Source organism: Pan paniscus, chromosome 16, assembly GCF_029289425.2.
Source record: "Pan paniscus chromosome 16, NHGRI_mPanPan1-v2.0_pri, whole genome shotgun sequence".
Taxonomy (NCBI): domain Eukaryota; kingdom Metazoa; phylum Chordata; class Mammalia; order Primates; family Hominidae; genus Pan; species Pan paniscus.
In genome coordinates, this window is record NC_073265.2 from 81,185,269 (window position 1) to 81,197,124 (window position 11,856).

The 11,856-nt window shown below is 39.1% G+C and overlaps 1 long non-coding RNA gene across 1 annotated transcript; it reads right to left on the minus strand.

Moving 5' to 3' along the window:
- Positions 1-256: 256 nt before the first annotated feature.
- Positions 257-10,830, minus strand: LOC134729117 (uncharacterized). The gene is made up of 4 exons (XR_010109997.1): positions 10,755-10,830; positions 6,452-6,592; positions 4,182-5,117; positions 257-1,066 (listed from the first exon to the last, which is right to left on the minus strand). It is a non-coding gene; the product is annotated as an uncharacterized LOC134729117 (long non-coding RNA).
- Positions 10,831-11,856: the final 1,026 nt, after the last annotated feature.

Consider the following 11,856-nt stretch of genomic DNA (forward strand, 5'->3'; position numbering starts at 1 on the left):
GATGGGATTGCTGCGTCCAATGGTAGTTCTATTTTTAGGTCTTTGAGGAATCACCACACTGTTTTCCACAAAGGTTGAACTAATTTACCATTAGGTTGAACCAGCACCTGTTATGTTTTGACTTCTTAATAATGGTCATTCTGACTGATGTGAGATGGTATCTCATTGTGGTTTTGATTAAAATGCAACATTTTCTAAAAGGACGCCCCAGGATTAAGAAGGAAGAACATGGGCTTCCAAGTTAAGCAAACCTGGATTCACATTTTGTCTCTACCATTTAATATCTGTGTATCTCAATGAGGAACATATGGTGGCTGAACATCCTCTTTGGTGAAACTAGGCTATAGAATCATCTTTGGGAGTGTGCTCATGTCTCAGTTTACCTGAAATGCATCCCACAAACAAGATGGACCAATACATGGACAGAGGGATAGACCGATTGATCAATATGTGATCACACAAGATGTCAATGGTATAATAAATCTAAATGGTTGGTATATAGGGTTGGCTGTAAAATTCATTTGACTTTTCTGTATATTCCAAAATAATCAAAATACCTGTCTGAGTTGATGTGAGAATTAAATATGACGGTATACAGGTGCTTGAAACCTGGTATCTCCAACTTCTGTATTTTTTCAGTGGCACACAGAAGTGTCTCACTTCACTTATGGAAGGGGTCTGATAACATTTTGTAGGAGTGATGGGACCCAGATCCTTTCATAGTCCCTGCTCCCCACCTTATTCCAGCCTGTATGTTTGTTCTGCATCACAGAAAAAAGTACAGATCCTTACTGGATGGCAGGATAGAGGTTAGAGTAAGAGGAGAGAAGCTTATCTCACTTTGGGCAAATCTTCCCTTTGTAAGTGTTATTAAACTGGAAAAAAATGAGGTGCCTTAGAATTAGCCCAAGAAGTGGTAACTCTAAAAGCAAGGCCGTGTAGATAAATCCCACTGGACAAAAAGTTGTACTTAGCTAGCCGAGGTCTCTGCTCATTCTTCATTCCACAGCATCTATCTTCCTTAAGGAAATTATGACAAAGAAGTGTTTCCTGTATCTAGTTTGCACTGTGGAGAAAACAAAATATGAATATGAAATGTAATGATTAGTTTCAGCAAAATGTCTATTTTTCCTATTATCAAAATTTTCTCCAATTCTTGCAAAATAATATAATCAGTAAGATGTTTAATTCCTTAAAGTTTAGCAACACATAGCTTATTTTTAATAAAATGCAGAGCTCCTTGGGGAAACAGCTGATTCCAGGGCAAAAATAATAGAAAATGAGAATCTAGTTAAAAGGACACAGCAGCTACATTGGAGGGGCTTCCACTAATCAAACGTGGAACAATTTGAGCAACAAAATAAATAAGTAGAGTAACCCATAGAATAAAATAATAACCCATGAGTCCTCATTGAGATAAATGTGTAAGTAAACTAATGTTGCAGAAATAAAATGCTTTCTCATGGAAGTATTCCAACTAAATGCAGAAGAAATGATGGAATTACAATATTCCCATTTGGCAACCACTATAGTAATAAGTATTTTAGACAATCATCAAGGATGCTAAAACTTGTGGACAAAAGTATGATGAGAAAGGGCACAGGTACCTCGTCTCTAAGTGTCTCCTCACAAGACACCTGATAATTACAAGGAAAACAACAACTTTCAGGTGGAGAATCTTGCAAGATGTTACCTTAAACTATTGATCAAAGTTAGTAGCACTAATTGTCTTTGTTCAGGATGCTTAACAGAACAGCATAGACTGAATGGCTTATAAACAAAAGAAATGTATATCTTGCAGTTCTGGAGGCTGGGAAGTCCAAGATTAAGACACCAGCAGATTTGGTGTCTGGCGAGTGCCCACTTCCTGCTTCATAGTTGGCACCTTCTTGTTGTGTCCTCACATGGTGGAAGGGTGAGGGAGCTTCCTGGAGTCTCTTTTATGAGGGTACTAATCCCATTCATGAGGACTCCATCTTCATGACCTAATGAATTCCCAGAAGACCTACCTCCTAATACCATCACCTTGGAGTTAGGATTTCAACATGTGAATTTGAGGGTGGGTACAAATATTCAGTCTATAGCACCAATAATGAGAGAAATCATCATCATGTGCCTCCTGATATCATGCACTAGGAAGGTCACAGACCACTTCCATGATAGTCCTGACAAAAGGGCATATGGTGAATCTAAACACAAGGAAGCATTAGACAAAGCCAGATTGAGGGAAATTCCACAAAATACTTGTATATTGTTCAAAATTGTCAATCATGAAAGATAAAGACTAGAGACCATTTTGGATTAAAGAAGCATAAAGAGATACCATATGTAAATGTAGCGTATGATTCTGAACTGGATCCTCAACCAGAAAAGCTTTTATTTTGCTATATAGGACATTAGTGGGACAATAGCAGAAGTTTTAATATTTGTAGATTAGCTAATATGGACTCTATCAAAGTTAAGTTTCTGATTTTGATAATCATGTTAGAGAATATTGTTGTTTTTAGGAAATACACATTGAGGTACCTAGAGGTATAGAGTATAATTCTACTTTTTCTCAAACTTCCCAGAAAAAAAAATTGAGTAGATACTAAGACATACACACACAGACACACACACATAGACACAGTGAGAATCAAGCAAAGGTGTTAAGATGTTAATACTTGAGGAACCAAGGTAAGGAGTATATAGAAATTCTAAGCACTATTTTTGCAACTCTTCTCAAAGTCTGAAATTATGTCAAAATTTTAAAATAGAAAACAATCTTTTTCACAAAAAGTATATATTTGTAAGTTCTTAGTCAACCTTTAAAAGCACATTATATATTTGGTTGGTGCAAAAGTAATTGCAGTTTTTGCCATTACTTTTAATACGTTTTAAATTTCCCCAAATTTCTAATTGTTTGCCTCCAAACAGGCAAAAAAAAAAAAAAAAAAAAAATCTGAATTCCTCATGATTTCTGAGTTTTTGAGAATTTTACTTTTCTTGCCTTAAAAAAAGTTCTTCTAGAGCATTGATTTCCTCTGATGGATGACCAAAATTCAAAGTCAAATTAAAACTCCCACAGAGCTCAAGGTGAGCCCCGTTGTGACATTATGCAACTCAGCTGGTGCTGTTGTGAAAGGATTTCACTGCACCTCAGCACTGAAGTTCTAAGCTCCCTCAATACATCTGTATGCCCTTCTAAAGATTGTGATCTTGTGTTGTGGTTGTTTCACAGACCTTCACTTCATTCCTTACCCCACTCCCACTACTTGAGGACTTGGAACTTGGGTTTTCATATTGTTTCCACCGAGTCTAGCACAGTGTTTAAAATTTGGAATGCTAAAAATGACATTTGTTATGATCTCACATTTTTTAGGCGTCTCTTCAAAAAAAATCCCCTTAAATGTCTACATGTCGTGTTTACTCACAGAGCTATTCCCTGAAGAAAGGGCACTTTGATTTACTGAATGCCCACGATGCCATCTAGTTCAGTCCTTAATATTATCATCTAGTTCAAATTTGCTGTCTATTTCAGTCCTTAATATTACCATATGACTGTAGGTATTGATATGCTCACTTGGCAGATGAGAAAATTGAAGTACAAAAGGTTTTAAAATTACTGAAGCTTACACGGTAAATAAGTTGCAGAGCTAGAATTTTAACTCAGACTAGCTTAATGCCAAGCCCATGAGAGTTCCCATAAGTAACTCTTGATTTCTTTTTTTTTTTTTGTCCAGGTTTTTACATTTATTCTTAATACAAAATTTTCCATATTATACTTTTACAATTGTTATTATAATTAAAATTCAAGTTATGTCTTTAATTTTATTTTTCATTGTTTTGTTTCTCTTTTTCTTGATTTATATTTTATTTGTGTCATTTAGTAATTAAATTATTTTTCTTTTTTCTATTTAAATAATTTTAGCTCTTTGTTATCTCATTCTGATTTTTTTTTCTGGTTGTATATTATATAGTTCTTGAATTATACTTTAAGTTCTAGGGTACTTGTGCACAACGTGCAGGTTTGTTATGTATGTAAACATGTGCCATGTTGGTGTGCTGCACCCATTAACTTGTCATTTACATTAGATATATCTCCTAATGCTATCCCTCCCCCTGCCCCCCACCCCACAACAGGCCCTGGTGTGTGATGTTCCCCTTCCTGTGTCCAAGGGTCCTCATTGTTCAATTCCTACCTATGAGTGAGAACATGCGGTGTTTGGTTTTCTGTCCTTGTGATAGTTTGCTGAGAATGATGGTTTCCAGCTTCATCCATGTCCCTACAAGGGACATGAACTCATCATTTTTTATGGCTGCATAGTATTCCATGGTGTATATGTGCCACATTTTCTTAATCCAGTCTATCATTGATGGACATTTGGGTTGGTTCCAAGTCTTTGCTATTGTGAATAGTGCTGCAATAAAGATATGTGTGCATGTGTCTTTGTAGCAGCATGATTTATAATGGGATGGCTGGGTCAAATGGTATTTCTAGTTCTAGATCCTTGAGGAATTGCCACGTTGTCTTCCACAATGGTTGAACTAGTTTACAGTCCCACCAACAGTGTAAAAGTGTTCCTATTTCTCCACATCCTCTCCAGCACCTGTTGTTTCCTGACTTTTTAATGATCACCATTCTAACTGGTGTGAGATGGTATCTCATTGTGGTTTTGATTTGCTTTTCTCTGATGGCCAGTGATGATGAGCATTTTTTCATGTGTCTGTTGGCTGCATAAATGTCTTCTTTTGAGAAATGTCTGTTCATGTACTTTGCCCACTTGTTGATGGGGTTGTTTGTTTTTTTCTTGTAAATTTGTTTGAGTTCATTGTAGATTCTGGATATTAGCCCTTTGTCAGATGAGCAGATTGCAAAAATTTTCTCCCATTCTGTAGGTTGCCTGTTCACTCTGATGGTAGTTTCCTTTGCTGTGCAGAAGCTCTTTAGTTTAATTAGATCCCATTTGTCAATTTTGGCTTTTGTTGCCATTGCTTTTGGTGTTTTAGACAAATCCTTAGCCAAAAGTAACTCTCGATTTCAATCAATTATTCTATTTCACAGTTTAGACAAGCAATCCCATTGAACAGGCACCCATTTGTACAGCTGGTCCTTACAGATGCTTCCTTCGGTTCCCCTGCAGATTTGGGGGAGAGGAGATGGAAAATAAAAACACGGTTATGGAAGAGTAAATTGAAAATGAAGCTCATAGCCACTTGGAATTAAGGAATAAAGTGGTTGCTTATTGACATGCTTTGTATAATATCTGCATTGGAAAATAATTTATAGGGCTATGTTCTCTCACATTTTATCATTGGAAGGAGGTGAGAGAAAAACTCCAAGAAGGACTGAGAGGCACCTGGGCCCGGATTCATGCTAGATATCATTCATCAGAACAGCTGGTTTGTCCAAAAATAATGATAGCCCAGGCTGCTGTTTTCCCTCAGCACTTGATACCCCTTCTTTTCTTTACTGTTTAGCAGAAGATAGAAGCTATGATGTTGGGAACTGCACACCTCAGAGCTGCTAGCATGAATGGTAGGGCTCCAGCTCACTCAGTCCCAAGCCCTAATGCTCCTTGCTTCCTTCTGACATGGCCACATACCAGGAAAGGCAAATGCTTCAGGGAGAGTTGGGCCATTCATCCACCAAGAATGAGAGAAGCCACATGGGGAAGGGTGGGAAAATAATAATAAAAGCGAACAGCTAATAACTAATAGATGTTGACCTGAGAAGCGAGGAAGAACTTGATGCAAGACCTTGGAGGATATGGAAGACAAGGAAAATGCTCCTTGATACCCTGTCATCACGTATTCCATGACATAGCCTAGGAAGGTCATTGGCAAACATCTTTGGAGAGCAATCTGGAATTCTCCAAATGACCCACCCACCTTGGAAGAGATTCTCTGTAGCTAAATAGGGGTGACCTAGTTTGAAGTCTAGGGAGATGAAAGGCTCCTTCTCTGGCCAAATAATAGCTAGTGATTACAGGCATCACCATATGAAGGAAATGAACCACCAAACTGAGCCCTGTCCAAATTCATGAGTCACAAAATTGTATAATATACAGCTGACCCTTACAACATGGGTTGTAATTGCTCAGGTCTACACTTACATGGATTTTCTTGTGCCTCTGACACCCCTGCCACAGCAAGACCAACTCTTCTACTTCCTCCCCCTCCTCAGCCTACTCAATGTGAAGACATTGAGGTTGAAGACTTTTATAATGATCACTTCCACTTAATAGTAAATATATTTTCTCTTCCTTATGATTTTCTTAATAACCTTTTCTCTAGCTTATTTTATTGTAAGAATGTGGTATATAATACATATAACATACTGAATACATGTATTCATCGACTATGTTATCGGTAAGGCTTCTGGTCAACAGTGTGATATTAGTGGTTAAATTTTGAGGGAGTCAAAAGTATTTGTGGATTTATAACTGAGATGGAGGTTGATGCCCCTCACCGTCTTGTTGTTCAAGGGTCAAGTGTAACAAAACATTTCTCTGTACGCAAAGCTTCAATTGTTGCTGTCTTAAGCATTTGAATTCGATGATAGTTTGTTACAGTAATAGATGACAGGAACACTGGGCCTCAGTATCCCCATCTGTAAAATAAAAGGATTGGCCTTCATGCACTCCAAGAGTCCTTACAATCCTAAAGAATCCCTTGATATGCACTTTTTGTTTCTCTTACCTGAGTAATGCATCAATTTTTGCTAAAGTGACTCTGTGTTATTCCTGCTAGCATACAAATTGCAGTGAGAACTACATTTTTGAGCTACTGCGTTGGCCCCGAGTGTTTACTATAGAATTGAAATGTTTCACCAGATGGGAGCCTCAGCATACACCATGTAAGTGGGGTCCACTCTTCCAGTATGCAGGGCACCCTTGCTTATGGTGTTAGACTCTCATTCAGAACTCTGCTAGCTACAACAGTAAAACCAGGAGGCCAAGAGCATCCCCCACTCTCACTAAGAAACTGGTAGGAGGCAAAGAAGAGCCATTCCAAAAATGCTGAAATGAGAAAATGTACAAACTAGAAAAAAATTCCATAAATAGGATAGAAGTATATTTCTGCTACATTCAATTTTCCTTAATAAGATCTTTAAGGACTGTCATTTACAAATTTATCTCAGCCATCTTTGAACCTATTTACATTTTCACCATCTTGAGAGAACGAGCTCCATATCATCTTTATATTTATTTGTCCTAAATTTACCTCCTTTAAGCTAGTTTTAGTAATCTACCACCTCTTTCTCTCTGTATGACTAGGTTGAGAAGATCCAAAAGTCTGAGTTGTGAAACAAAATATACTGAAAATTAGCCATGTCAAATCCTCTGTAAACTGAATTATAATATAAAAATACATAAAAATTGAATAGATAGAGTTTTCCCACCCAACAGATACCCATGAAAATCTCTCAGGAAAATATCACACAAAAGATGAAAGAAGCAAACTTGTTTCTAGCATAAAGGGTCACCTGGTTATGACCTTAGGTTGTACGGTGGAAAGGACTTACAGACAAGAAAATCTGGGAGGGAGCTGTTTCATCCCTTACTCTCTATGGCTCTTTGAAAAGTTCCCTGACCACCCCACCACCTTAAGACAACATGATTGCTTATGTAAAAGGAGGGCACCCTCCTGGTTAAGACTATGGCCCAGGGAGCCAGCTTACTTGGACTACATTCTACTCCCCCATGGACAGCTGTGTGCCTGTGGAAAAGGCACTTAACTTCTCTGGGCTTCAGTTTTTTATCTGCAAAATGTGGAACTAATATTACCTACTGCATGGTGTTTTCATAAGGTTTAAATACATAAAGCTCTTGGAACATGTCTTGGACTTGATGAGCACCATGAAAGTATTAGCTGCTATGATGACAGTCAGATACTAAATAGATATTCATTCTTTTTTTTCCTTCTTCTGCAAGTTTTGCAATACAAATGAAGCTCTATTCCATTCTGGTTCCAAAGAGGCTATGTTTGTACCATGCAAATAAAAATTGCTACACGTACATAGAGGCTAGTTTGATTGTTGATAATGTAAATAGCAATAGATGACTTAAAAGTATAAAAGACTTTGAACAAAAGGAAGAGCTTCCAGACTGCTAGGCTCACTAAGACAAGGGAATCTGATGCATTCTTTCCTGGGAGTCTTTTAAGAAGACAGTGCATAATTAGGTGTCCTGGTTGCTATTTAGGAAGTTACCTAACAAGCATATGGTAGTATGTATTTGGAGAAAGAATGGCATCGAATGGCAGCTGGACAAGGTGTTTTCTAGGCTGTCCTTCCAACTCATGAATTCTTATAAGGTCCTAAAAATGTAAAGCACATGGCATATTTCATTTCTTTGTATGTAAAGCTTTATTTCCTTTAGGGTCTCCTTGGCTGGTTTCACTGACTATAACACATTATTGGAGGGCTAACAGCCACTCACTTGGCAATGCAGGGCCAGTGGCATGCAAAACACTAGGAGGATCTGAGCACTCTTGCCCAGGGCTGTGCCCAGGGGCTTAGGACGCAAGCCTAGTTACTGAGGCCTATGGACCACACAGCAAGCAGATGTCAGCCAGTTTTACTCACAGCCCTCAGCAAATGCCATCATGACCAGCCTGTATCTCCAAGACCCACCCTGGAATTTGCCTGCTGAAGTTTCCTCAGCTTCCTGTGTCTGTGCTTCAGGGTGTTCTCTGGCTGCCAAGTGTGCTCAGCCTATGCTACGGTCTGGGGTGAACTTCACTTAACCAGGGAAAGATGTGATGAAAAACTACCCCAACTTCCTTGCCACTGTGTTAATGGACTGAATGTTTGTGTCCCTCTCAAATTTATATGCTGGCTCTCAAATCCGCAGTGTGGCTGTATTTGGAGATGGACCCTGTAAGTAAGTAATTAAGGTCAAATGAAGTCATGGGGTGAAAACTTGATCCAAAAGATTAGTCTTCTTATAAGAAGAAAGCTAGAGCTGGGTGAAGTGGCTCATGCCTATAATCCCAGCACTTCAGGAGGTTGGAGGATTGCTCGGGAGGTTGGGGGATCACTTGAGGACAGGAGTTCGAGACCAGCCTGGCCAAAAAGCGCGACCCCTATCTCTATAAAAAAAATTAAAAAATTAGCCAGGCATGGTGGGTCATGCCTGTAGTCTAAGCTACTTGGGAGGCTGATGGGGAGAATCCCTCTAGCCAGGAGTGGGAGTCTACAGTAAGCTATGATCCTATGAACACACCAGTGCACTCCAGTTTGGGCAACAGAGTGAGACTCTATCTCTTAAAAAAGAAGAAGAGAGCTACAGAGTTCTTGCTCTTTCTCCATGGGCAGGGACCAGGGAAAGGCCAGGTGACAACACAGTGAGAAGGCAGCTGTCAGCAAGCCAAGACAAGAACCCTCACCAGAAACTGAATTTGCCAGCACCTTGGTCATGGACTTGGCTCCACAACTGTGAAAATACATTCCTGTTTTTAGGAGGAACGTCTACAGTTTAGGCTTTAGGAGGCCTTGAACATTATGGAGTATCATTGAAGGCATTATGTGAAGGGTCAAGTGTGTTTGTGGAAAGGAGAAGGGGAAGACCTTTGCTAGGGCTCCTGGGATGAAGGCCCACAGGTGTGCCTCAGATTTTCTTTACCAGACATGATATACCACCTTCTTTCACTCTCTGACCTCCTTTGGGTGAGAATGAATTAAATGGAACCAAATTTCTCTCACATAGAAACAGCCCAAACCCCGGGTACAGAGTAATTCACTGTATACCAGGGAAGTAAGTACTCTTGAAGGTCTTTCCAACTCAGAGGTTCTAGGATTTTATCATAAGACTACCCTTCATTTACATATGACATCCTAACTCCCTGAAGGGAAGCCTCATGGGCTTACTGAGGGTTAGTTTCTGAAGGTGACACTTCCAACATGAAATGGTGGTTGGAGTCCCAAGTAGAAGGGCTTGTCAGTTGGCATCTATGGAAGGTGGACTCGCCTGCCTCAAGCTTGGCAGTAGGTCCCAGTGCCCTGTTGTCATGGCTCTAGATTTACTGTTTTGAGCATGCGAACGTAACTTGGTAATAAAGTCAGTGGGTCCACATTATTTAACAGCATGTGTGATGTACTAACTGTTTGTGAGGGAAATGTGAAATCCTGTAATAAGTACCTTCCTCAAGAAAATGGGTGATTTTGATCTCCATCACACGAGGAGCCTGGGCTAATTTCCCTGCCAAGCATATTTTTCCAGAGCATTAATCTGGTATAAATCACTTAAGTCAATCTCCAGAACCACTTTGGTCCTCATAATTTTTATTTGCATAATTCATCAATTAAAAATACTGGAGGAGAAATAAATTTGTTACTGCAGAACACATTCTTTGGACTCTCCATAAAATTATATCCTATAAACTTTAGGCTTACCTAGGCTCAGAATGAATTTGCTGGTCCCCTAGATATGCTACAAAGAGGAATCCTCATTTTTCAGGCAGCCGTTTTCTGTAGATACTTTGTAGACTAACAGACCTAGGTTTGCATTTTCATTTCATGTATAACCTTGAAAAGTTATTTCAACTCTCCAAACATTAATTCTCTCATCTAAATATTGGTCACACATACACACTGAGACTTAATTAATATAATATTCACTATTACTAGGGGTTGTTGTAAAAATTAATAAGAAAATGTATGTAAAGTGTCTAACCAAAATTATCACGTAATTGGCACTTTTAATACGTATCTGTCATTCTTTGTCCATGAAGCATCCATATTCCATTCCTATATTTAAGTAATTCCCTACCTTTTTCATCTTGGTGGGAAATAGAAACTGACAACTCCAGATAACAACTTTCCCAGGATCTCTTGAAGTGAGGCCTAGGCACCTGACACAAGGTTAGCCAATCAGATACACATAACCTAGGTTTGACCAATCAGATGCATCTGCTCAGACTTGACCCGGAGGACTGTACTGCAAATAAGAAGGACACTGGAAAATCCTTCCACAGGGCTAAACTGGTAGCAGAAACACCTGGCTTATTGCGGCACCAGGGACAGAAATGTCAGCTGTAGTATCTGGTGACCAGTGCTCACTGTAAGCAGTGATGTTCTCATTGGAATAGTTCTAAGCCATTATTTGGGCTGTGGTCCTGGCAACATGACTTTCTGCCCACTTTTCAAACCCAGTTCTCCAATCTTCCTGGTAAGACTATACGTTAAGTCTATCCCTGTTACTTTTAACTGCCTACACAGATATGTGTGGTCTACTTGATTCAGGTGCCTTTCTGTAAACAGACCTAAAAGCATAGCTTTAGCCCTTGAGTTTGATAAAGAAAACCAAAATGTGGGTTGAGAATGATGACCCCTTCACCATGAAAATGTTTTTCAAGCAGAAAATTACAAAGGATAAATGACAGACATGATCATTGGTAGTTGAATATCAATCTTTTTTACTAAGGAATCAATGAATTTATGGTCATGGTAGTTGAAATGATATTTAATCTTGACTTGATCTTGGTTTTCTCCACCATTCATAACCTTTTACTTCCCTCTCTGCTGATCTGCTTCAGCATCCATCACCAGCCCACACTCCAATTGATCTGTTTTGTGTGGGGCTGCGCTGAGGCTTAGTTGTTCCTTGTAGTAGGTAGAGCTGATTCATTAATTGCAAGGCATTCTCAAGGGCCGTCGACAATTGCTCTAAATTCAGTAACTTACACCTGGTCAATTATATTTCTTTTGCTGTAACTTTGTGTATACCTATTCACCTTTGCCCAAACCCATAAAATGTTGAAATGCTGAAGTTTATCATCTATGAAGTGCAAAAGCACCCTGGTAAAGATTGCTGCAAAACATCAGCTTAAGCCTGGCAGGCTCAGCCAGGTATCATATCTCTGGTGGCCCAT